This window comes from Pongo pygmaeus, chromosome 20, assembly GCF_028885625.2.
Source record: "Pongo pygmaeus isolate AG05252 chromosome 20, NHGRI_mPonPyg2-v2.0_pri, whole genome shotgun sequence".
In the NCBI taxonomy this organism is placed as follows: domain Eukaryota; kingdom Metazoa; phylum Chordata; class Mammalia; order Primates; family Hominidae; genus Pongo; species Pongo pygmaeus.
The window spans coordinates 63,446,201-63,474,138 of record NC_072393.2 but is presented as its reverse complement, the minus strand read 5'-3'; positions in this window follow the sequence as shown (position 1 = coordinate 63,474,138).

The following is a 27,938-nucleotide window of genomic DNA, read 5'->3' as shown; positions in this document are numbered from 1 at the left end:
CTCCTGACCTCTTGCTGCTGACTTTGAGATGGAGTTTCGCTCTGTCACCGGGGCTGGAGTGCAGTGGCGGGATCTCCAATCACTGCAACCTCTGCCTTCTGGGTTCAAGCGATTCTCCTGCTTCAGCCTCCCAAGTAGCTGGGGTTACAGGCACCCATCACCACGCCCGGCTAATTTTTGTATTTTTTAGTAGAGACGGAGTTTCACCATGTTGGCCAGGCTGGTCTCGAACGCCTGACCTCAAGCGATGCACTTGCCTTGGCTTCCCAAAGTGCTGGGATTACAGGCATGAGCCACCGCGCCTGGCCGAAAAGAAATTTTTGAGGATGATGGATATGTTCACTACCTTGGTTGTGGTGAAGATTTCATGGGTACAGACAGATGTCAAAACTTACCAAATTGTACACTTTATGCAGAGTCTATCTGATGACATTTTACCTCAAAAAAACTGTTTTTAAAAAGAAGAAGTTTTAATGAGAACACATGGACACAGGGAGGGGAACGTTACACACCAGGGCCTGTTGGGGGGTGGGGAGCAAGAGGAAGGAGAGCATTAGGACAAATACCTAATGCGTGCAGGGCTGAAAACCTAGATGACGGGTTGACAGTGTAGCAAACCACCATAGCACACGTATACCTATGTAACAATCCTGCACGTTCTGCACATGTATCCCAGAACTTAAAGCAAAAAAAAAAAAAAATAGAAGAAGAAGTTCAGGGAAATGCAAATTAAAACCACAGTGGGATACCACCTTACCTCAGTTACATGGCCATTTTTAAAAAGTCAAAAACCAATAGATGTTGGAGGGGATGTGGTGAAAAGGAAATGCTGAGACACTGTTGGTAGGAAAGTAAACTAGTAAAACCATTATAGAAAACAGTATGGAGATTTCCCAAAAAACTAAAAGTAGATCTACCATTCCCTCCAGCAATCCCGCTATTAGGTGTCTACCTAAAGGAAAAGAGGCTGAGGTGGGCAGATCATGAGGTCAGGAGTTTGAGACCAGCCTGGCCAACATAGTGAAACACTGTCTCTACTAAAAATACTAAAAAAAATTAGCCAGGCGTGGTGATGGGCGCCTGTAGTCCCAGCTACTTGGGAGGCTGAGGCAGGAGAATCACTCAAACCCGGGAAGCAGGGGTTGCAGTGAGCCGAGATCAAGCCACTGCACTCCAGCCTGGGTGACAGAGTGAGACTCCATCTGAAAAAAAAAAAAAAAAGTCACTATATAAGTCACACCTGCACTCATTTGTTTATCGCAGCCCAATTCACAATTGTGAAGAAATGGAATCAACCTAACTGCCCATCAGTCAATGGGTAGATGAAGAAAATACGGTATATGTGTATGCTATGGAATACTACTCAGCCATTAAAAACAATGAAATAATGTTTTTGCAGCAACTTGGATGGAGCTGGAGGCCATTATTCTAAATGAAGTAACTGAGACAGAAAGCCAAATGTTGTATGTTCTCACTTATAAGTGGGACCTAAGCTATGGGTACCTAAAGGCACACAGAGTGGTGTAATGGACACTGATGACTCAGAAAAGGGGGGACTCTCCCATGGGAAGGGGTTTAAGGAATAAAAAATCACCTACTGGGTAGGTGTGTATGTGTGTATATAGATGAGGGTATAGAGAAAGAAAGATATATATAGAGAGGGAGAGATTCATACAGAAAATTGCTAAAATTACTCCTGTTAGGGTAGTAGGACTGTGGTAGTTTCTTAAAGGTATTTTAAATAATTTTTTTAAATTAAAAAAAATGCAACCTTTGAGAAACTTCAACTATATAGAAATATAGAAAGCAAAAAAGCAAAAATATTCTCCCAATCCCACAGGGCCAATCGCTAGCAAGGTTTTCTTGCTTTTACCTTCTCTGAATTTTTGTACAAAGGGTATATATATAGTATCTGTGTTTGTGTGTACACACGCACGCTCACACACAGTGTTCTTTTTTATAGACATAAAATAATATACTACATACAGCACGGCAATTAGCCCTTTGTTGTTTTTTGAACCAACAGTGCATTTTTGACAACTTTTTAATCCTAAAGTGATGGCCAGTATTAATATTTTATTTTTCTGGATGAGCATGGTGGCTTACACCTATAATCCCAGCACTGTGAGAGGCCAAGGCAGGAGGATTGCTTGCTCCCAGGAGTTTGACAGCAGCCTGGGCAACACAGTGAGACTCCATCATTACAAAAAAAAAAACAAAACAACAGGCGTGGTGGTGCACGCCTGTAGTCCCAGCTACTCCAGGTGAAGGGGCTGAGGTAGGAGGATCACTTGAGACCAGAGGGGGAGATTGCGCCACTGCACTCCAGCCTGTGTGACAGAACAAGACCCGGTCTCAAAAAAAATAAAAAATACGAAGTCCAGAAATGTTCTTGGTGTATTTAAAAATACAAGTAAACACAAACAAATATATACATACATACTCTTAAAAATATAAGTAAATACAAACAAATATATACATATATACTATGTCAACAGAATTGAATTCAGGCTCTATATATCATTCACCAACTTAATTTTTTTCCCTATTTGACCCAACAGTATGACCCAGGCAATGCAACCTCCTATGCCCAACACACATCTCTGCATCAACCTTTTCTGCAAAAGATTCAATGGTATGGATGCAACACCATTTATTTTACCATTTCTATATTGATAGAGAATCTCCAATATTTGGCAATTCTCAACTAAAATGTGCACTTCTCTGAGTATTTTTGCAAGATTAATTAGTGGAAACACATTTGCTGTGTTGGGGGGGGTCATACATAGTCAAAATGTTGGCAAGTCCCATAAAATCACCTTTGAGAGGTCATACCCTAAATGTCTCCCATTACCATGTATGACAGCACACACTTACTCTGCCCACCCTCACCAACGCTGGCCATTATCAGGAATTTTTTTTTTTTTTTTTTTTTTTTCCATAAGTTATTGGGGTATTTTATTTTATTTTATTTTATTTATTTTTATTTTATTTTATTTTATTTTTTTTTATTTTATTTTTTTTTTATTTTATTTTATTTTTTTTTTATTTTTTATTATTTTATTTTTCCATAAGTTATTGGGGTACAGGTGGTATTAGGTTACATGAGTAAGTTCTTTGGTGGTGATTTGTGAGATTTTGCTGCACCCATCACCTGAGCAGTATACACTGCACCACATTTGTTGCCTTTTATCCCTCGCCCCCTTCCCACTCTTCTCCCCAAGTCCCCAAAATCCATTGTATCATTCTTATGCCTTTGCACCCTCATAGCTTAGCTCCCACATATCAGTGAGAACATACAATGTTTGGTTTTCCATTCCTGAACTGCTTCACTTAGAATAATAGTCTCCAATCTCATCCAGGTCATTGCAAATGCTGTTAATTCATTCCTTTTTATGGCTGAGAAGTATTCCATTGTATATGTATACCACAGTTTGTTTATCCACTCGTTGATTGATCTAAGACCTGAAACTATAAAAATTCTAAAAGATAACATTGGAAAAACTTTTCTAGACACTGGCTTAGGCAAGAATTTCATGACCAAAAACCCAAAAGCAAATGCAATAAAAACAAAGATAAATAGCTGGGACCTAATTAAACTGAAGAGTTTTGCATGGCAAAAGGAACAATCAGCACAGTAAACAGACAACCCACAGAGTGGGAGAAAATCTTCACAATCTATGCATCTGACAAAGGACTAATATCCAGAATCTACAATGAACTCAAACAAATCAGTGACAAAAAAAACAAACAATCCCTTCAAAAAGTGGGCTAAGGACATGAATAGACAATTCTCAAAAGAAGATATACAAATGGCCAACAAACATATGAAAAAATGCTCAACATCACTAATGATCAGGGAAATGCAAATCAAAACCACAATGCAATACCCCCTTACTCCTACAAGAATGGCCATAATCAAAAAATCAAAAAACAGTAGATGTCAGCATGGATGTTGTGATCAGGGAACACTTCAACACTGCCGGTGGGAATGTAAACTAGTACAGCCACCATGGAAAACAGTGTGGAGATTCCTTAACGAACTAAAAGTAGAACAACCATTTGACCCAGCAATCCCACTGCTGGGTGTCTACCCAGAGGAAAAGAAGTCATTATGTGAAAAAGATACTTTCACACACATGTGTATAGCAGCATAATTCACAACTGCAAAATCGCGGAATCACATGTCTTTTTCATCGAAAGGTGTAAGTGCCATCCGTGTTGCATCTGAATCCACCTCCAGGCTTCTCCGCCATTTCCTACTCCACTAAAACCAACTTGTAAAGGATTAACATTTAAACATCAGAAATGGAATGAGACAAAATGGCCTCACTGGAGAGTCAGAGTGAAAACTGGCCCAAGCAGGCTTTCAGGAGCGAAGTGTGCCAAACAGCCGTGAAGCTGGGGATTAAAGTCTTTCTTCCATCTGGAACCTGGCGTCGGCAGCACAGTGACCACATTGTGCTTCTTCCCAGAAAAAGCACAGTGTTGCCTGGCTACCCGGCAATGTATATATGGCTTGGCAGCTTGCCTGATTTTGCAACTCAGAGGAAAATTCCAGGGTGGGATGCAAGCTGAGGTTCTAGGACACATGGTTTAACCCCTGCCTCTCAGGGAACTTGAGCCCAGGGGCCTTCCACAGCCAGGTAACTCAGGCCAGGCGAGCAAACCTCCAGGGTGTTTGGTCTCCTTCTTTGCAAAATAGGCTCAACAGGACCCAACTTGGTGAGAAGCTATGTAGAGCGCATGAGGTTCATAACCAAGCTTAGTGCTTCTGGGACCCAGCATTCAGAGGAGTCTTCATATTCAGACATATCCTGGCTTAGACTCCCAGTAGTTTTATGGCCTTGGGATGGTGGTTTAGCTCCTCTGCGTGCAGGTTTGTTGTCAGTAAAGTAAGAGTGCCCATACCAATCTTTGTGTGTGTGTTGTGTGTGTGAAACAGGGTCTTGCTCTGTCACCAAGCTGGGGTGCAGTGGTGAGATCACGGTTCACTGCAGCCTTGACCACCTGGGCTCGAGCCATCATCCCACCTCAGCTTCCTGCGTTGCTGAGACTATAGGCATGCACCACTATGCCTGACTAATTTTTCTATTTTTTTATAAAGACAGGGTCTCACTTATATTGCCCAGGCTAGTGTTGAACTCCTGCGCTCAAGCCTTTCACCTCGGCCTCTCAAAGTGCTGAGATTCTAGGTGTGAGCCACTGCACCGGGCCCCAGTCTTGGTTGGGTTGTGTTAAACATCCAACGTATGAAAACTGCCTCAACAGGGCAGGAAGGTGACAGAGAAAGTTCCCCCTTCTCCTTCCTCCTTCCCTTCTCTTGAGCAGGCTTACGATTGGCCTGTCCTCCTTCTGGTAATCCTCAAAGCTTGAGTGACACTGTGCTCTACTGATTCTGCTTAAGACTTTGTCATGGCTTTCCATACTAGTGTTCAACGAGGAATTTACTAAGCCCACAAGATCCTGCCTCCCGGCTCCCCACTGTGCACCATGTTCTCGTCTCGCCAGTCATCATTTTGTTCTTTGATCATCCCAAGATAATTCCTACCTCTAAATCGTCCCCCTTACCCTCACGAAGATGAAGACAAGCTCTTTTCACCCTGCGGGGCTCAGGTTAAATGTCATCTCCTCAAAGAAGCTCTTCCCAACTGCCCTATCTAAAATAGTAGCCAAGGCCAGGAGCAGTGACTCACGCCTGTAATCCCAGCACTTTGGGAGGCCAAGGCAGGTGGATCACCTCAGGAGTTCCAGACCAGTCTGGCCAACATGGCGAAACCCCATCTCTACTAAAAATATGAAAATTAGCCAGGCACGGTGGTATGTGCCTGTAGTCCCAGCTACTCAGGAGGCTGAGGCAAGAGAACTGCTTGAACCCAGGAGGCAGAGGTTGCAGTGAGCCAAGATTACGCCACTTCACTCCAGCCTGGGTGAAAGAGCGAAACTCCATCTCAAAAAATAAAATAAAATAAAATAAAATAAAATAAAATATAAAATAGCAGCCAAATCCAGGCCTCCAAACCCTGGGTCTCCGTCCCAGACCAGTCCTCAATGCTGCTGGGCTCCTTAAAGACATCCCTTCGTCCCCACCACACACACAAACACACATTCTGTAGATCCCTAGACAAAAACCACCCTCCCGTATTACTCAGAAATGTATCCCATGCACACTGAAGTGAGCCTCTGTTGGTTTTCCCACCCCACAACTATTCCCCCTTTATTCTGATTCTAGCACTGTCTATTTTCCTTGGGGATCCAGACCAACCCCACTCTAAGCCTGTGCAGTGTAAGTGGAGATCACATCACCTCCTGATGTGGGAACGGACACATGTCCCAGGTCTGGCCAATCAGCATCTCAGGAATTGACTCATGGGTGGGCCTGGAACTTTGGTGGAACTATTAAGATAGAAGTGCTCTGTTTCCTCTGGGTCTCTTAGCTGGTAGCACCCAGGTGCTGAGATGTTGGCAGCTATCTTTACCTTTCTGAGGGGAGATCCTGTGGCAGGATGAAACCATATCAGAGGAAAGCAGGTCTGAGAAACACAGACATGGCCGGTCGCGGTGGCTCACGCCTATAATCCCAGCACTTTGGGAGGCCGAGGCAGGTGGATCACCTGAGGTCACGAGCTCGAGACCAGCCTAACCAAAATGGTGAAACCTCGTCTCTACTAAAAATACAAAAAATCAGCTGGGCATGGTGGTGGGTGCCTGTAATCCCAGCTACTCAGGAGGCTGAGGCAGGAGAATCCCTTGAACCCGGGAGGCAGAGGTTGCAGTGAGCTGAGATGGCGCCATTGCACTCCAGCCTGGGCAACAAGAGCGAAACTCCGTCTCAAGAAAAAAGAAAAAAAAAAAAAAAAGGAAACACAGACATAAAGGTCACATCTTGATAAAATCATTAGAAGTTTTGGATCCAACTGTACTGAAGCTCCTTGAACTTGACAGATGTTGAGCCTATTACATTCCTATTTATTTTGTTTAAACCAATTTGAGTTTATTTTTCTGTCACTTACATCTGAAATAGGCATGACAGATAAAACCCCTCTCCTGGGCCCTTGTCAAGTCATCCCTGACTCATCCCTCTTCTGTATTCTCCATATCCAGATAGTCACCATGTCTTGTGGAGATCAACATCTTCCCATAAACGAGTCCCCCCACTCTCTTGTTTTCCATTTTTGTGCATCCATTTCTCATCTCTCACACTGATACATCCCCCAGGTGACATGGCTCTAGTCCACCCCGCCCTTGATTCTTCACTGCTTGGCTGTCTCCACTCTTGCTTGCTGTTTCCATACTATTCTCCGATCCCAAGAAGGACATCCTTCCAGAACACCAGTCTAACTCCATCAGTCTCCTGTTTACAGACATCTCTTCCATGACAAGCGACAGAAATGCTGACTGCTAAAGCAAAATCAAACAAACAAAAATAAAAGTTGTTTACTGAATCATGTAGTTGAAAAGTCCAGGGGTAGTTGGCTTCATGCAAACCTGGACTCAACCCCCCAAAAATTTTTATCAGAGGTCAGGCACAGTGGCTCACACCTGTAATCCCAGCACTTTGAGAGGCCGAAGAGGGCGGATCACTTGAGGCCAGGAGTTTGAGACCAGCCTGGCCAACATGGCAAAACCTTGTCTCTATCAAAAATATAAAAAAAATTAGCTAGGCATGGTGGTGCATTATTGTAATCCCAGCTACTCGGGAGGCTGAGGCACGAGCATAATTTGAACCCAAGAGGAGGAGGTTGCAGTGAGCCAAGATTGCACCACTGTACTCCAGACTGAGCAACAGAGCGAGACTCTGTCTCAAAAAGAAAAAAATCATTAGAGCTCTATCCCTCTTATTTTCCTAGCAGGAAAAGTCTGCAACCCTTCTAGCAAAACTCCTAGGGCTGTCCCTCATTGGCCCAGATTGGGTCACAGATTGGGCTGTCCCTGAGCCAATTACAGTGACTTCTATTGACCAGGTAGAGGTCACAGGAGCTGGAGAGAGAGGCCTCATGGGCTCCATGGACTGAGAGGGTGGGAGAGGGTGCTCTCCAAAAGGAAAAGGGTATTTTGTTCATAAAAGAGTGAACACGGGGTGAGCAAAACTTTATATCCACTGTACCCATCCAAGGTACACCTGCACCTCTGAGGTCAGGTTCAGGCCTTGTGGAGTTCTCTGTGGCCTCCCCTGCAGCCATGCTTCACCTTACCCACCTCCACCACCACCGCCTCCACGGGCCAGTCAGAATAAACTACTCATCTGTAGACTTCTGCTTGTCTGCCAAATGCTTGTTCCTCTCTCATTCGTCTTTTTTTTGAGACAGAGTCTCGCTCTGTAGCCCAGGCCGGAATGCAGCAGTGTGATCTCTGCTCACTGCAACCTCTGCCTCCTGGGTGCCGGTACGAGCAATTCTCCTGACTCAGCCTCCTGAGTAGCTGGGATTACAGGCATGCGCCACCATGCCCAGTTAATTCTTTTGTATTTTTAGTAGAGACGGACTTTCACCATTTTGGCTAGGCTGGTCTTGAACTCCTGACCTCATGATCCGCCCACCTTGGCCTCCCAAAGTGCTGGGATTACAGGTGTGAGCCACCGCACCTGGCCCCTCTCATTCCTCTTTTCAGCAAGCTCCTGCTTAGTTTCAAGGCCCTGTCACACAGGCTATTTCTTCCAGGAAGGAGTTCCTAAGACCCCACAACACAGGATATGGCACAAGGTGGGTATGAATGGGTTCATCTGTGTGGCACTCCTCCCTGCTGCTTCGGGAAAACTCACCCTGGCCCTTATTTTAGGGACTGCTTCTCCTCACCCGTATCCCCACAAAGGTCACCTATTGTAGTATGCTGGGTGCCTTGGCCATGGGAGTGGGCATGTGACCCAAGGCAGGCTGGTGAAGAGCCTCCTAAGGACAAGGGAGGCAGGTCTTCTCCTTGCAGATGGATAACCTGAGAATAGCACCATTCTGACCTCATGGGGAAGCCTTGCATGACAGCTCGCTGCCAACATGCAGACTCAAGTGGTAGAGAGACAGCTGCTGGCTGCATTCCATCACCCTGAGGACAACTACACCCCTTCCTTCCCTCAGATTTGGTTACCTAAGCCAAGAAATTCCCCCTCTTTGCCGAAACCAGTTTGAGTTGTTTCTGTCATCCTCAACCCTCTGAGACCATTGGTGCCCCAGCTGCTCCATGGAGTGGCCGTGTCTGCTGACTGAAAACCCTTATGGGTGTGGGGTGGTCATGGGGTATGAGGTGAAGTAAATGGGGCTTCTTTCTTTTGCAAACAGGATAGTCTTCTAGGACCACCCAGAGGGAATTACCATTGAAGTCACGGGCACACTGAACAAATTGATTCTAATGTGCAAATTGGTACCATTTAAGGGAACTACTTCTTTTTTTTTTTTTTTTTTTGAGATGGAGTCTCACTCTGTTGCCCAGGCTGGAGTGCAGGGGCACGATCTCTGCTCACTGCAACCTCCAACTCCCTGGTTTAAGCGATTCTCCTGCCTCAGCCTCCCGAGTAGCTGGGATTACAGGCACGCACCACCAGGCCCAGCTAATTTTTTTATTTTTAGTAGAGACGGGTTTCACCCTGTTCGCCAGGCTGCTCTCGATCTCTTGACCTCGTGATCTGCCCGCCTCAGCCTCCCAAAGTGCGGGGATTACAGGCGAGAGCCATCGCTCCCGGCCAAAGGGAACTACTTCTGAGGGGACATTTCCACATTGTCATGCACTGCTGGATGAGAGTTATCTTCAAAATGAATTGAATTCCAGAGACACAGCACAGACTATGGCAGTTAAGGGATGGAATCTGGAATCATACTGCCTCAGTTCCAAGTACAGCTCCATAATTAACTTCTGTGTGCCTGTGAACAAGTTATTTAATCTCTGCACCTCAGTTTCTTCATCAGTGAAGTGAAAATTATGATTGAAATGTATGACCTGCTGGGTGACTCGTGTCAGGTGACTCACTCCTGTAATCCCAGCACTTTGGGAGGCTGAGATGGGAGGATTGCTTGAGGCCAGAAGTTCGAGGCCAGGAGTTCAAGACCAGGCTGGGCAAGACCCTGTCTCTACAAAATTTTTTTTTAATTAGCCAGGTATGTTAGCACACACCTGTAGTTGGAGGATCACTTGAGCCCAGGAATTTAAGGCTGCAGTAAGCCATGATCACACCACTGCACTCCACAGCAACAGAGCCAGACCCCCATCTCTAAAACCTAAAAATAAAATAAAACTTAAAAATAAAAACATATGGCCTTACAGGATTGTGGTCAGGGTAAAGTAAGAAAATGTATGCAAAATACACAAAATTGTGTCTCATGTTTTGAAAGCCCCAAATAAGATTGAGATAAGAATAGCCTCATTTGCTGAATGTTGAATAGAAAGAAGCAGGCAAAAATATTTGCTACTGCACTAGACATATGTGAGAGAAGAGGGAAAACACAAACGTGGATGTGAATTCAGCTGATACGCGTATTTCACTATCGGAACACATGCGCGTCCCTTGCTTTTCTTACCATAGCTACCATGTTCCCAGCCCCGTGTGCCATTTTTGCCTGCCAAGTCTTCACTGGGCTTCTTCTGAGACGGCTCCTTCCTCGGCTCTCTTTTCATATGGTTCAGGCAGGGCTGAGCCCACCCTGCTGACTCCAGCAAAGGGAAAAGGACCCAGGTCTGGCCCAGAAGAGCAGCACGTCCTCTTGGTCTCAGTGATTTGTTCAGGGATGGCCACAGGATCTAAGTAAGGCTATGCTAGCCCCAACTGTGACTTTTGCTGAAATTATTGAGAAAAAGCTAGTTTTAGGCCAGGTGCGGTGGCTCACACCTGTAATCCCAGCATTTTGGGAGGCAGAGGCGTGTGGATCTCCTGAAGTCTTAGGAGTTCGAGACCAGCCCGGCCAACATGGTGAAACCCCATCTCTACTAAAAATACAAAAAATATTAGCCGGGCATGGTGGCAAGAGCCTGTAATCCTAGCTACTTGGGAGGCTGAGACAGGAGAATCGCTTGAACCGGGGAGCAGGAGGTTGCAGTGAGCCGAGATCATGCCATTGCACTCCAGCTTGGGCGACAGAGCGAGACTCTGTCTCAAAAAAAGAAAAACAAATTCAAACAAACAACAACAAAAAATGTTACTTTTCCTAATTGGGTTGAGAAGCTGGAAAGGAGGGAAACCTGTGACTGCTAGTAGCAAACTTGCCACCGGTTGGGAAGATCCTGATTGAGGATAAGGCCAAGAGAGATTAAAGCAAAGTAGAGAACAGGAAAGCAGCAGAATTTGGCAAAGGAGCTTTCAACACCTGGATCTGACTGTAACTGGGGTCAGCAAAAGCTATCTCCCTTCATCATTTTGTCTGGAGCCCATTTTAACTGGTTTCTCTCAACTGCAACCAAAAAAATTGAAATGTATTACATACACGTATGTTAGAATTCTCATTCTATCTTCTAAAGCTCTTAACTTCTTTCATATTTAAAATTTCTTTATTTTCCCTGGCCACCTTCTACATGGTTTCCTTATATCTATTTTCCAGTTCACTACTTATCTTATTAGATGACTCTAATCTCCTGGTTAACACATTCACTGACTAAATTCTTATTTTTAGAAAACAAAGATTTTTTTTTTCAATATCCCCGATATTTTATTGACTATGTCTTGTTTTCAAATATTTGGATTTTTTTATGTCTTCAATAATTTAACTGTGGTAAAATTCATGTAATATAAAATGTACCATCTTAACCAAGTTATTAAGTGTATCTCCATTGTTGTGTGACCAATCTCCAGACCTTTCTCATCTTGCAAAACTGACACTCTAGAACTATTAAACAATAACTCCCCATTTTCCTCTACCCATAGCCCCTGGCAACCATTATTTTACTTTCTGTTTCTATGAATTTTTTTTTCTTTTGAGACAGAGTCTCACTCTGTTGCCTAGGCTGGAGTGCAGTGGCACGATCTTGGGTCACTGCAACTTCTGCCTCCTGGGTTCAAGCAATTCTCCTGTCTCAGCCTCCCGAGTAGCTGGGAATATAGGTGACCATCACCACGCCTGACTAATTTTTGTATTTTTTAGTAGAGATAGGGTTTCACCACGTTACTCAGGCTAGTCTCAAACTCCTGACGTCAGATGATCCACCCGCCTCAGCCTCCCAAAGTGCTGGCATTACAGGCATAAGCCATGGTGCCTGGCCTGTTTCTATGAATTTAACTACTTCACATACCTAAATAAGTGGAATCTTACAGTATTTGTCGTTTTGTAACTGGTTTGTTTCACTTAGAATAGCGTCTTCAAGGTTTACCATATAGTAGCACGTATAAGAATCTCCTTCTTTTTAAGGCCAAATAATATTCGCTTATATAGACAGACTCCATTTTTATTTATCCATGCACCTGTCAATGGACATTGGATCGCGTCTGTGTTTTGGTTATTGGGTGTAATGCTGCTATGGGTGTACAAATATCCGTTTCCTGAGTCCATTTTCAATTTTTGTTTTTATTTTTATTTTTTGGTATAAACCCAAGAGTGGAAAGGCTAAATCATAAGGTAATTCTATTTTTACTTTTTTTTTTTTAATCATACTGTTTTCCATAGCAGGGGCACAATTTTACATTCCCACCAACAGTGCACAAGATTGCAATTTCCCTACATTCTCATAAATATGTGTAGCTTTCTGCCTTTTAAAAATCTATATAGCCACATCTTAATGGCTCATTGTGATATATATATATAAATTTTTGAGACAGGGTCTTGCTCCATCACCCAGGCTGGAGTGCAGTGGCACGATCATGGCTCACTGCAGCCTCCACTTCCCAGGTTCAGGAGATCCTCCCACCTCACCTCCCAAGTAGCTAGGACTACAGGCAAGCACCACCATGCCTAGATAATTTTTTAATTAAAAAAAATTTTTTTTGTAGAGACAGGACTTTATTGCCCAGGCTGGTCTCAGACAATTGGCCTCAAGTGATCCCCCTGCCTCAGCCTCCCAATGTGCTAAGATTACAGGCAGGAGCCACCATGCCTGGCTTCTCACTGCCATTGTGATTTACATTTCCTTCATGATTAGTGATGCTGAGCATCTTCTCATGTGCTTTTGGCCATTTGTATAACTTCTTTGAAGAAATGCTATTCAAGTTTTCTACCCATTTTTAAATCAAGTTGTTTTGCTGTTGTTGAGTGGTCTTGGATGATTTTGAATACTTTTTTTTATTTTAAAGTTTCATGGATACCTAATAGTTCTACACGTTTATGGGGTGCATGTGATACAAGCATACCATGTATAATGATCTTCCAATAACTTTCTTTTATAGTCTCTATCCAGTGTTGGAATTATGCTCCCTGAGAGCAGGACTTGTAAACTGTTTGTATGCTTGTGTACCCAAAGCATCTAAAATAGTGCCTGGAACCTAGCACATGCTCAATAAATATTTGTTAAATAAGTGAATGCATGACTGGCAGATGTTCTGTTAGCTGCAATTCCTGGGGATCTAGTCCTGCTGTTTGATTGTTCTGCTAACCCTCATTCAGGGTGGACTTTTCATTGTTTGTAGTTTTGGATTGTGAGCTTGTCTTTACTAGGATTAGCAGTGGGAATCCTGTATGCCCTGGGTTAGGTTATAGCCCTCCAGAGAGATTCTGCCCTTGTTTCTGCCAGGAAACAAACATTTTCTTTTTTTCTTTTTCTTTTTTTTAGACAGAGTCTCACTGTGTTGCCCAGGCTGGAGTGCAGTGGCATGATCTCGGCTCACTGCAACCTCTGCCTCTCAGGTTCAAGCTCTTCTCCTCCTTCAGCCTCCTGAGTAGCTGGGATTATAGGCATGTGCCATCACATCTGGCTAATTTTTTGTATTTTTAGTAGAGACGAGGTTTCACCATGTTGGCCAGGCTGGTCTCGAACTCCCGACCTCTGATGATCCGCCCTGCCTCAGCCTCCCAAAGTGCTGAGATTACAAGCGTGAGCCCCTGTGCCTGGCCTCACAAAATTTTTAAAGGTGAATTAACTTTGCTCATTTTTCAAAATGCAAGCTAAGAAAATAGGATACTATTTGTCACCTATTAAACTGGCCAAAAAAAAAAAAAATGACTGGGAGTTGTGGATCACGTCTGTAATCCCAGCACTATGGGAAGCCAAGGTAGGCAGGTCACTTGAGCTCAGGAATTCAAGACCAGCCTGGGCCACATAGAGAAACCCTATCTCTACAGAAAAAATTTAAAAATTAGCTGCATGCACCTGCAGTCCCAGTTACTTGGAGGCTGAGGTGGTTGGATTGTTTGAGCTTGGAAAGTGGAGGCTACAGTGAGATGTGATCATGTCACTTTGGTTCAGCCTGGGCAACAGAGTGAGACTTTGTCTCAAAAAAAAAAAATCTGAAAATATAGTGACCATATGATCCAGCAATTCCACTTCTGGGTATATACCTCAAAGAATTGAAAGCAGGTTCTCAAAGTGATATTTGCACACCCATATTCACAATGGCATTATTCACAATAGTTTAATGTGAAAGCAACCTAGGTGTCCACTGCTAGATAAATGGGTAAGAAAAATGTGGTCCATCCATACAATGGAATATTATCGATCCCTAAAGAGGAAAATAATTCTGATATGTGCTATAACATGCATGAACTCTAAGGACATCATTGTAGGAGAAATGAGCCAGTTACAAAAAGACAAATACTGTAGGATTCCAATTACATGAGGTACCTGAAGTAGTGAAATTCATAGAGCAGAAAGTAAAATGGTGGTGGCCAGGGGCTGGGAACAAGAGGAAATGGGGAAATAGTGTTTTGTGGGGACAGAGTTTCAGTTGAGAGACAGATGAAAAGAGTTCTGGAGATGGGTGGCAGTGACGGTTGTATAACATTATGAATGTATTTAATACCATTGAACTGTGTCTGTAAATAAATGGTTAAGATGGAAATTTTTATGTAATGTCTATTTTACCACAATTAAAAAATGGTAAAAGGTCAGGTGCGGTTATCACACTTGTAATCCCAGCACTTTGGGAAGCTGAGGCATGAGGATCGCTTTGAGATCCTCAGGTTTGAGACCAGCCTGGGCCACACAGTGAGACCTGTCTCTACAAAAAAGCAAAAATTAGCCAGGGCTGGGAGTGGTGGCTCACGCCTGTAATCCCAGCACTTTTGGAGGCCGAGGCAGGCAGATCACAAGGTCAGGAGATTGAGACTATCCTGGCTAACACGGTGAAACCCCGTCTCTACTAAAAAAATACAAAAAATTAGCCGGGCATGGTGGTGGGCGCCTGTAGTCCCAGCTACTCGGGAAGCTGGGGCAGGAGAATGGCGTGAACCTGGGAGATGGAGCTTGCAGTGAGCTGAGATTGAGCCACTAAACTCTGGCCTGGGTGACAGAGCAAAACTTAGTCTCAAAAAAAAAAAAAAAAAAAAAAATTAGCCCAGCATGGTGGTGTGTGCTTGTAGTCCCAGCTACTTGGGAGGCTGAGGCAGGAGGATCGCTTGAGCCTGGAAGGTCAAGTCTGCAGTGAACTGTGATTGTCCCACTGCACTCAGCCTGGGTGACATAGTGAGACCCTGTCTCTCAAAAAAAAAAAAAAAAAAAAAAAGAACCTTAACTTAATCATAATCATATCTCCCACAACACCTCCCCACCTTTTTTTCAAACAAGGCAATATTCACAGGCTCTGAATATTAGGATTAGGACATGGATGTATCTTTTTACGGGAGGGCAACATTTAGCCCACCACAGCCTCCTTGAAGTTTCTGGAGAATATAAGCTTGGTTCTACCTCTGAGCATTTACCTGGAACATTCTTCCCGAATCCAATCAGTATTATTGTCCAAGCCACCATCATATTGAGGGTCAACCAGGATTTGCTGATGGATTGGCTATGCAGAGCTGTGAATCAAAAATGGCCTTAGGTCTGAGCAGCTGGGAGGATGGAGTTGCCATTTACTGAGATGGGCAGACTGAGGGTACGTAGCTGTGTCAGGGATGAGGTGAGATGAGGTGTTCATTCGTAGCTATGTTAAGATGGAAAGTCCTATAAGACATCTAAATGGAAATTTCCTATAAACAGTGGGTTGATGGAATTCATGGGAGATGTTAAGCTAGAGCTATAAATCTGAGATTTAACAATATATGATGCTATTGCAAAGTTTAGGAATGTGTGGGATCATTTAGGTATCAAATCCAGATGGTAGACAAGATCTGAGCACTGAACTCTGGAGCACTCTAGAATTGAGACATGATAGTAGAAGAACACGGAAAGGAATTTGAGAAAGAATATGTATTGCTTAGCAATTTGCTGCATAACAAATAATGCAAAAATGTATTAACTTAAAACAATAATCATTTATTATCTTTTATGGTTTCTGAAAGTTGGGGATTTGGAAACAGCTCTGATGGGCAGTTCTGGTCTGGGGTCTCTCATGAGATTGTCAGGTTTGACTGGGGCTGGAGAATCCATGTGGCTCACTCGCAAGGCTGCCAAGTTGGTGCTGGCAAGCTGATTCCTCTGCACCTGGACCTCTCCAGGGGCTACTTGAGTATTCCACAACATAGTAGCTGAATTCCTATCCCTACTCCCAAGCAAGTGATCCAAGTGGAAACTATGATGTCCGTTATGACTTAGCATTAGAAGTCACACACACTACCACTTCCTCCATGTTCTGCTGTTTCCAGCTGCAATGGGAAAGGTTCAAATGAGAATCAGAAACTTCCTAGATCCTCCCTTCCCACTTCCCTCTGCCTCAGCTGGAACCAGCTCTGGGTTGGTGTCAGAAGAGACCACAAGACTGTGAGCACTACTAGGAAGTAAGAATTATTGGGGGCCACTTTGGAGGCTGGCTACTACAATATGGTCAGACTCAGGGACTCCAGGAGCCTCTTGTCCTTAATCCCTCTGGCTGTCAGGCTGGAGGCCCTTGCAAGGGCCAGGAAGGAGGCTGGCTCTTTTGACGTCTCCATCTTCCACCCCAGCAGAGGAGGGGTAGCCTGAGACCCCTGCCTGACACCAAGAGACAGGATTTCTATCCCAGCGGGGTATAGGGAGTGTAGAGCTGGAAAGGGAGAAAGTATCATTGCTTCCATATCCAGCAATGGGGCAGGTAGGAAGAAAGCCAAAAGAGAGAATTGTCAGGGAGGTCTGGTGAACCCAATTCAGTGTGGACTTGAGTCTTCTAAGAAGGACGGGGTGGGCCAGGTGTGGTGGCTGACGCCTGTAATCTCAGTACTTTGGGAGGTCGAGGTGGGCGGATCACCTGAGATTGGGAGTTCGAGATCAGCCTGGTCAACATGGTGAACCCCCGTCTCTAGTAAAAATACAAAAATTAGCTAGGCGTGGCAGCGTGTGCCTATAATACCAGCTACTTGGGAGGCTGAGGCAGGAGAATCACTTGAACCCGGGAGGTGGAGGTTGCAGTGAGCCAAGACCGTGCCATTATACTCCAGCCTGGGTGACAGAGTGAGACTCTGTCTCAAAAAAAAAAAAAAAAAAAAAAGAAGAAGAAGGACAGGTGACAAATTGTTAAGTCCTTATGACAGCTGGAACTCAACTACTGGATTTGTCAATGTGGAGATTATTGGTGGCCTTTTAGTAAAATGGTATAGATGAAAGTTTGATTGGAATGAGGTTAAGAGAGATAGAGAAATGCAAAAGTAAAGATGAGGCTATAGAATTAGTTCTAAGGGGGAGAAGAGAAATGGTGAAGGAGCTGAATGAGATGTGAGTTGGCCAAGCATGGTGGCTCATGCCTGTAATCCCAGCACTTTGGGAGGCTGAGGTGGGAGGATCATTTCAGCCCAGGAGTTCAAGGCCAGCCTGAGCAACATAGGAAGTACCTGTCTCTAACAAAAAATTTAAAATTAGCTGGGCGTGGTGAGGCACACCTGTAGTCCCAGGTGTGCTGAGACTTGGGAGGCTGAGACGGGAGGATTGTTTGAGCCCAGGAGGTCAAGGTGTCAGTGAGTCGTGGTTGTGCCACTGTACTCCATCTTGGGCAACACAGCAAGAGCTTGTCTAAACAAACAAACAAAAAAGAAACAAAAGAACTCAGCTCAGATTCCCATCCAAACTATGAGGGTTCAAATCTTGGATCTGTTTATTCAGTAGCTGTTAGACAAATTATCTCTTCCTATGTGGAAAATAAAAAGGATCTCTGAAAGTACCCAATCAAAGGGTTATTGTGAGAACACTCTGAAAATGTTTGGTGAGAACATTTAGGTCATGCCTGTGTCTTCTGTGAATGTTACTTATTGCTGGAATGAGACAGTATTCCATGAAATTCAAGAAGAAAGTTTATCAGACAAGTAAGTGCAGGGCTTGCAAAAGGGATACATTTCTCATTCATTATAGGTTATTACTATTATATTACAATAATCTTATCCATAACATATAATTAAATATGTAATACAATAATTATATAATAATCTTATATATGACAAGTAAATAAACAGACAATCTATAATAAATTTATTGTAGATGTCCATCCCTTACTAGAGAATCAACAACACAGTCCCCATTGCCGTTCACCTGAGGGAAGTAAGGCTTGGTAGGGATAAACTAGCAAGAGACTAGCCAAGAAGTCATTGACTGATTGACAGTGAATTCAGTATTTATTGAATGTCGAAGACAGAGTTGCAATACAAAACCACCCTTCAGCCAAAGCTGGTGAAAGCGTTTCTCCTACACATCCAGATCAACATTCAGGAAAACAGAAGATACTATATTGTCTGCAATATATTCCTTTGACTTGACATATGGACACTGATTCATTGACAAAGACTCTTTGCTTGGCCACACATTAGTTTGTTTGTTTTGTTTGTTTTGTTTTTGAGACAGAGTCTCACTCTGTCACCCAGACTAGAGTGCAATGGCATGATCTCAGATCACTGCAACCTCCACCTTCCAGGTTGAAGCCATTCTCCTGCCTCAGCCTCCTGAGTAGCTGGGATTACAGGCATGTACCACGCCTGGCTAATTTTTGTATTTTTAGTAGAGACGGGGATTCACCATGTTGGCCAGGCTGGTCTCGAACTCCTGGCCTCAGGCAATCTGCCCACCTCAGCCTCCCATAGTGCTGGGATTACATGCGTGAGCCACTGCGCCCAGGCTTGGCCACACTTTAGACAGGCTTCTGAATCTTGTGCTAGGCCCATCTAAAACTCAGTTTCAGAGAAGAACCCTGCTAAGTGAGTTTAGAAAGAACCCTCCACTGTCGACATCTGATCCCCTTTGATATCTGATTGGATTCCTCCTGTCACCCGGGGCTGCCTTCAGCAGGAATCTAGCAAGGTCAGTTTAACCAGAATCGCCCTTATCTCTGAAGTTTCCTCTTAGCAATTTTCTAGCCACTGCTCCCGACCCTGCTCCTTGGCTAGGAATTCCCACTCTCCCTGCTGTATTCGGGAATTAACCGAACCTCTCACCAACCGCAAACCCCTATGGCAGTGGTCCCTGTATCCACTGCGGTGATCCCAAATAAAGTCTGCCCGTCGTCATCGAGCCATTTTTTTTCTTTAGCACCTCAGAGGCAAATGCAGGCATTTTTTCACTCCCTCCTGCTCTCAACCTTGCAAAATATGCACCTCAAAGGCAGCCCAGGGCCTCTATAAGGGGAGTCATTGGGGACAGCAGTATTTCAAAGTGATTCTAGGTTTTGGATCCAGAGGCTTTTCTTTCACCCCAGGGCAATTCACTGCGATAAGATTAGGGGGTGAGAGAGAGGTATGCTATTCATCTGTAAAGTGTTAGCAGGGTCATGGTGAAAGGGGGGCCCTAGGGCACCTCTCTGGGAGATGGATTCTCTTCAACTATGCGCCCCATCCCCCGTGGGGGTGTGCCAGCCTCTGGGTTACAAGTATCCTAATTCGAAGATCACAGCTCCAGTGACCTTCAGACCTCTGATTGATCTGGGAGCCTCCAGCCCTCTGGCCCACTCTGGCTCCCCTGGGAGGCTCCTGGGCAGCCACGCCAGACTCAGGGACGCCAGGGGCCTCTTGTCCTTAATCCCTCTGGCTGCCGGGCTGGAGGCCCTTGCAAGGGCCAGAAAGGAGGCTGGCTCCTTTGACCTCTCCATCTTCCACCCCAGCAGAGGAGGGGTAGCCTGAGACCCCTGCCTGACACCAAGAGACAGGATTTCTATCCCAGCGGGGTGTAGGGAGTGCAGAGCTGGAAAGGGGAGAAAGTATCATTGCTTCCATATCCAGCAACGGGGGAAGTGCTGGCCCCGTTCAGATTTCCACATTCAGGAGGGGGTTGCAGATGCAGACCCCGCCTACACTCCCATCCCCTGCTGGGGCAGGTGACCCAAAAACCCTGTTTCCAGCTACAGTGGGAAGGATTCAAGTGAGAATCAAAAACCTCCTAACTCCTCCCTCAGCCTCAGTATCCCCAGTCTCCTAGAAAGCCTCAGCTTCCTGCACACCAGAGGAGGGGGAATGGAGGGAGGGGCAGAAGGTTCCACCCCATTCACCCTGCAAATCAAAGATCAGGGAGATTCCCAGCCCCAGTACAGAGCCAGCTCTCTGGGGGATCAAAAGCCAAGGTCTGCCTGTCCCTTAGGTTCCCCATCACAGGACAGTGGCAGGCAGGTCTCCTCTAAAAGCTTTGTCCCTCCCTTCTGGTGCCGACCAGAAGAATTCAGAGACCTTGCCTAGGGACAGTCAGGTGTAAGCTATAAATAATATTCTGTCAGACATCAGCAACAGAGCATCCACTCATTCAACAAGTATGTTTCATGTTTGTGCCCTGGGCACTGTGTTAAATTCTAGGAAGTCCGGGGGAGCCGGAGACATGTCTGTTTTCTCCTGGAGCGGATGGAATGGGGTGTGGGAACTGACAAACAGAATCAAGATAATTTTTTTTTTTTTTTTTTGAAACAGAGTCTTGCTCTGTCGCCCAGGCTGGAGTGCAATGGTGGGATCTCGGCTCACTAGAACCTCCACCTCCTGGGTTCAAGGGATTCTCCTGCCTCAGCCTCCTGAGTAGCTGGGATTACAGGCACCCACTACCATGATCAGCTAATTTTTTAATTTTTAGTAGAGACGGGGTTTCGCCATTTTGGCCAGGCTGGTCTTGAACTGTTGACCTCAGGTGATCCACCCAACCCAGCCTCCCAAAGTGCTAGGATGGCAGGCGTGAGCCACAGTGCCTGACAAGAAAAATTTTAAAATAAATGGAGTTAGGCAATGACATGCTTTAGGATCTGACACCAAGCACAGGCAACAAAAGTGAAAATAGGCAAATGGGACTATATCAGATGTAAAATGTTTGTGCCTTAAATAACACAACAATTGACAGAATGCGAAGACAACCTATGGAATAAGAGAAAATATTTGCAAATGATACATCTGATATAGAACTACAACAACTTAACAACAAAAAAATCAAATAACACAATTCAAAACTGGGCAAAGAGCTTGAATAGGCACGTCTCCAAAGAAGATATACAAATGACGAACAAGCACATGAGAAAATGTTCATTATTAATCATTAAAGAAAAGCAATTCAAAACCGCAATGAGATACCAACTCATACCTATCGGGATGGCTACTATCAAAAAAAAAAAAAAAAAAAGGAAAGTATAAAAGGCAATGTGGGCCGGGCTCACGCCTGTAATCCCAGCACTCTGGGAGGCCGAGGTGGGCAGATCATGAGATCAGGAGTTCGAGACTAGCCTGGCCAGCATGGTGAAACCCCATCTCCACTGAAAGTACAAAAAATTAGCCAGGCATGGTGGTGTGCACCTGTAATCCCAGCTACTCGGGAGGCTGAGGCAGGAGAATCACTTGAACCCAGGAGGCCGAGGTTGCAGTGAGCCGAGATCGTGCCAACTGCACTCCAGCCTGGGCGATATAGCAAGACTCTGTCTCAAAAAAAAAAAAAAAAAAAAAGGCAGTGTGGAGAAATTGGAACCCTTGGGCACCGTTGATGGGAATATAAAATGGTACAGCCACTTTGGAAAATGGTATGGCAGTTCCTCAAATAATTAAAAGTAGAATTACCTTATAATCCAGCAATTCCAATTCTAGGTATTTACCCAAAAGAAAACATGGACTCAAAGAGATATGTGTACAGCCATGTTCCTAACAGCACTATTCACAATAGCCAGGAGGTTGAAGCAAACTAAATGCCCATCAACAGATAAATGGACAATGGGAATCTGGTATATGCATACAATGGAACATTATTATTCAGCATAAAAAAGGAAATGTTGTGATATAACATGACTGAACCTTGAGGATATTATGCTAAGCGAAATAAGGCAGTCACAAAAAGACAAATGTTATTATCTCACTTATACGAAGTTACGGAGTCAAATTCGTAAAAACAAAAAGTGAAATGGTGGTTACCAGGGAATGGGGTAGGAAGCAATGGGGAGTTGTTTTTTCATGGTTATAGAGTTCCCGATTTGCAAGATGAAAGAGTTCTGGAGACCTGATTCATAATAATGTGAAAATACTTAACATTACTAAATTGTACACTTAAAATAATTAAGATGGTAAATTTTATGTTATATGGTTTTTACCACAATAAAATAATTAATGAAGATCATAAAACTGGGGAACTTGCTGGTTCCTCAGGAGTTTCTACATAGGAGGGACTTCAGAGGGTAAAGAGAAGGGAACTTGAAGCTGGTTTGTATATTGCTTTATAAATAACTTTGAGGAGACACAAGTTGTCCACATGAAAGACTGGGGGTTAATTATGAGGATGAGGCCACTTACAGCACGACATATATTACTGGAGGGTGACTGAGGCTATTTTAGCTCAGGTTCTCAGAAAAGGCCCCTTCAAGGAAGTGACATATAAGTTGAAGGAAGCCTAAATGATCAGTCAAGCAAAGATCTGAGGGAAGAACATATAGAGAAGTGAGAAGACAATGGAGAGAAATATGTTGGGAGAGGGAGAAAGAAACCCAGTGTGGCTGAAGAAGACAGCAGAGAGGTGGGAGGAGACGACTCTGAGCTAGGGTAAGGTTTTTGTAGAGGTAAAAGGTCTGCAGGAATACAGGAATGCTGCAATTCATAATAACAGCTATGACTATTATTTCTTTTCTTTTTTTTTTTTTTTGTTTTTGTTTTTGAGACAGGGTCTCACTCTGTCGCCCAGGCTGGAGTGCAGTGGCATGATCTCAGCTCACTGCAACATCCGCCTCCCAGGTTCAAGTGATTCTCCCGCCTCAGCCTCCGGAGTAGCTGGGACTACAGGCACATGCCACCACGCCCAGCTAACTTTTGTATTTTTAGAAGAGACAGGGTTTCACCGTGTTGGCCAAGCTGATCTTGAACTCCTGCTCTTGTGATCTGCCCACCTTGGCCTCCCAAAGTGCTGAAATTACAGGCGTGAGCCACCATGCCTGGCTGACTATTATTTCTATCATTATTATTGTCTTGTTGATTTCCAGGGAGACAGACTGAAATTAGGGTGGCCATTACAGGTTGAGCATATCTAATGGGAAAATCTGAAATCAGAAATACTCCAAAATCTGATATGTTTGAGTGCCAGCATGATGCCACACGTGGAAAATTGCAAAGGGTTGCAGTCAAAACACAGTCAAAACTTTGTTTTCATGCACAAAATTATTAAAATTACTGCATAAAATTATCTCCAGGCTATGTGTATAAGATGTCTATGAAACATAAATAAGGCCGGGCATGGTGACTCATGCCTGTAATGCCAGCACTTTGGGAGTCTGACGCGGGCAGATCACCTGAGGTCAGGAGTTCAAAACCAGTCTGGCGAGACCCATCTCTACTAAAAATACAAAAAAATTAGCCGGGCATGGTGGTGGGTGCCTGTAATCCCAGCCACTCAGGAGGCTGAGGCATGAGAATCACTTGAACCTGGGAGGTGGAGGTTGCAGTGAGCTGAGATCATGCCACTGTACTCCAGCCTGGGAGACAGAGCAAGATGACTCCGTCTAAAAAAAAAAAAAAAAAAAGAAACAAATAAATTTCATGTATAGATTTGGGTTATATCCCCAATATATATCTCATTACATAAATACAAATGTTCCAAAATCTGAAAAAATCTGAAATCTGAAACACCTCTGGTCCCAAGCATTTTGGATAAGGGATATTCAACCTGTATCCCCTGAGCCTTCAAACCCTGGTTCCACCACTCACCAGCTACAGGCCTGGCCCCTGCCTTGGTGAAGCTTATCGTCTAACAGGGAAGACAGACATCACATCAGAGAGGACAGGATGTTTGAGCAGCGCGGAAGGGGTGACCATTCCATGGTGGGCTGGTAAATGTTTAACAACTAGCTCTCAAGGGAACAAAACCATGCTTTGTAGAGTCTGCCAATTTCCATGGTGTAAATATTGCCACTGTGGCTGACCTGAAGCTAACAATGTGATATCATCGAATGTGGAGTTGGGAAGAGATGAACAAAACTGGATCTCATGAGGCTGGGGAAGCCACCACTGGGGCTACTCCTGTTCTGAAGGGGATGGGAGGAAGGCATCAGAGAAGGCCTCCTTGGAGGAAGTGTCCTGAAAAGTGCAGGCAGAACAGGAAGGAATGGCAAAGGAAAATGTTTCAAGCCAAGAGGTCCACAGCTCCAGGTCTGGCTACTAACAGTGCGGCCTCCAAGAAGTGCAGGAAAACAAGAGCATGACAGCAGAGACACAGCCCGTTTTGTTTTTTAATTGTGGAACAATACAGGTAACATAAAATTTACCACCTTAAACTTTTTTGTTGTTATTGAGACAGAGTCTCGCTTTTGTTGCACAGGCTGGATGGAGTGCAGTGGCTTGATCTCAGCTCACTGTAACCTCCGCCTCCTGGGCTCAAGCGATCCTCCTGTCTCAGCCTCCTGAGTATCTGAGATTACAGGCACTTGCCACCAGGCCCAGCTAATTGTTTGTATTTTTAGTAGATGACGTTTAGTAGTTTATATTTTTAGTAGATGAGGTAGAGATGGGGTTTCACCCTGTTGGTCAGGCTGGTCTCAAACTCTCAAACTCCTGACCTCAGGTGATCCACCTGCCTCGGCCTCCCAAAGTGCTGGGATTACAGGCGTGAGCCACCACACCCAGTCAATCTTAACCATTTTTACCGTACAGATAGCAGTGTTCAATATATTCACCTTGTTGTGCAACCATCACCACCATCTGCCTCCAGAGCTCTTTTCATCTTGCAAAACTGAAACTGCCCTCATTAATTCCCCACTCACCACTTCCCTCAGTCCCTGGCAATCACCACTTTACTTTCTGTCTTTATGAGTTGGACTACTCTAAGTACAGTATATAAGTAGAAACATACAGTATTTGTCTTTTTGTGACTGGCTTATTTCACTTAGCATAATATCGTCAAAAGTTTCATTCATGACCGGGCGCGGTGGCTCACACCTATAATCCCAGCACTTTGGGAGGCCAAGGCAGGCGGATCACTTGAGGTCGGGAGTTCGAGACCAGCCTGGCCAACATGGTAAACCCCATCTCTACTAATAATACAAAAATTAGCTGGGCATGATGGTGCATGCCTGAGGTCCCAGCTACTTGGGAGGCAGAGGTGAGAGAGTCGCTTGAACCCGGGAAGCAGAGGTTGGAGTGAGCCGAGATGGCACCACTGCACTCCAAGCCTGGGCAACACAGCAAGACTCCGCCTCAAAAAAAAAAAGTTTCATTCATGTTGTAGCAAGTGTCAGAATTTCCTTTTCTCTTCAGGACTGTACGTATAGAGCACATTTTACATATAGAGCACATTTTGCTCATCCACGTATCCATCAGTGAACATTGGGTTGCTTCCACCACTTGGCTATTATGAATAATGGTGCTATGAATATGGGTGTACAAACATCTCTTCGAGACCCTGCTTTGTATTCTTTTGTGTGTATACCCAGAAGCAGGATTGCTGAATAGATGTCTAGTCTGTTCTGCACATTACTGTTGTCCCAGCATAGTTCCTGGCATTCAAGAATGCTTGGGAAATACTGAACTGTGTTTAGAATAAGGTCCTGGGGGACAGCCATGGTGGTTCATGCCTGTAATCCCAGTACTTTGGAAGGCCGAGGTGGGTGGATTGCTTGAGCCCAGGAGTTTGAGACCAGCCTGGATAATATAGAGAATATGTTAAATAAAATAAAAATAGCCACTGGGTGTTGGCTCATGCCTGTAATCCCAGCCCTTTGGGAGGCCGAGGCAGGCGGATCACTTGAAATCAGGAGTTCGAGACCAGCCTGGCCCACATGGGGAAACCCCGTCTCTACTGAAAATACAAAAATCAGCCGGGTGTGGTGGCAGGCACCTGTAATCTAAGCTACTCGGGAGGCTGAGGCAAGAGAATCACTTGAACACAGGAGGCAGAGGTTGCAGCGACCCGAGATCCTGCCATTACACTCCTGCCTGGATGAGACAGAACAAGACTCCATCTCAGAAAAAAAAAAAAAAAAAAATGTAACCAGGCATGGTGGCGCACTCCCATGGTCCCAGTTACTTGGGAGGCTGAGGCAGGAGGATCACGTAAGCCCAGGAGGCGGAGGCTGCAGTGAGCTGTGATTGTGCCACTGCACTCCAGCCTGGGCGACAGAGTGAGACCCTGTCTCAGAAAAAGAAGAAAAGGAAAAATTTCCTTGGAAGAATTCCACTTACTTGACACCTGCCAAGAACTCTATACAGGCATGCATCCCTAAACGTGCTTAGAAGTGCGCTGTTAGACAATTTCATCATTGTGTGAACATCCTAGATTGCACTTACACTCACCTAGTTGGTAGAGTCTACTGCACACCCAGCCTCTTTAGGACAGCCACTTGCTCCCAGACCACACACCTGGATAGGATGCTATTGTTCTGAATACTGTAGACAACTGTCACCCAGTGGTATTTGTGGGTTTTTTTTGTTTTTTTTTTTGAGATGGAGTCTCGCTCTGTCACCAGGCTGGAGTGCAGTGGCATGATCTTGGCTCACTGCAACCTCCGCCTCCTGGGTTCGAGCAGTTCTCCTGCCTCAGCCTCCCGGGTAGCTGGGATTACAGGCACCCGCCACCACGCCTGGCTAATCTTTGTATTTTTAGTAGAGACGGGATTTCAAACATATTGGCCAGGCTGGTCTCAAACTCCTGACATTGTGATCCGCTCGCCTCAGCCTCCCAAAGTGCTCGGATTACAGGCGTGAGCCACTGTGCCTGGCCAGAGATAGGATCTTTAAAGAGGTAAATAAAATGTGATCATTAGGGTGAGTCCTAATCCATATGCTGCTATCCTTTTAAGAAGAGAAGGCCAGGACACAGACACACACAGAGGGACAACCCTGTAAGGACATAGGGGAAAAGCAGCCAGATATCAGCCAAAGAGAAGCCTCAGAAGGAGCCAACCCCAGCAACACCTGGATCTTAGACTTTTTGCCTCCAGAACTGTCAGAAAATACACTGTTGTTTAAGCTACTCGGTCTGTGGTACTTTGTCATAGCAGCCCAAGCTAACACAATTCAATATCTGAAATAAAAGAACAACGCTGAATTGATTTCTTACCATAAGAAAGGAGAGAGAGCTCTGCTAACCAGACAGTCTCTCTGTGCAGAACGGTCTGGTTTTATGGAGGGTTTCGGGGCAATGTGGAGTTCAGAGGTTGTGGGGCTTTCATAGACGTCAAGGGGCTGACATCATCTGCAGGACCGTGATTTCTCGAGTGGGACCCTTGTGGATTGGTTGGCACTCAGAGACGTGTGTATCAGAGTGAGTCCCTCCTAACCAAACGATTGTTTGGCATGCAAAGGCGCGTTCACTGAGGCAGGCTGCCATGGGTCAGTTGTACGACTTTAAAACTGATTCTGATAGCTCCCTGTTTCCCTGGCTGCTGACTAATCCATCTTTTCCCAAGCTTGTGAGAACTTGCTTATTCTCAACTTTTTTGACAATTGGGGCCCCACGAGACTGTCAGCTCTGTGAAATGTGAAGGAGATATAAATTGTTCGTCTAAATGCATTCCCGGACGGGGCGCATGACTGGCCTAATGTGGGCACTCGATGCATGTT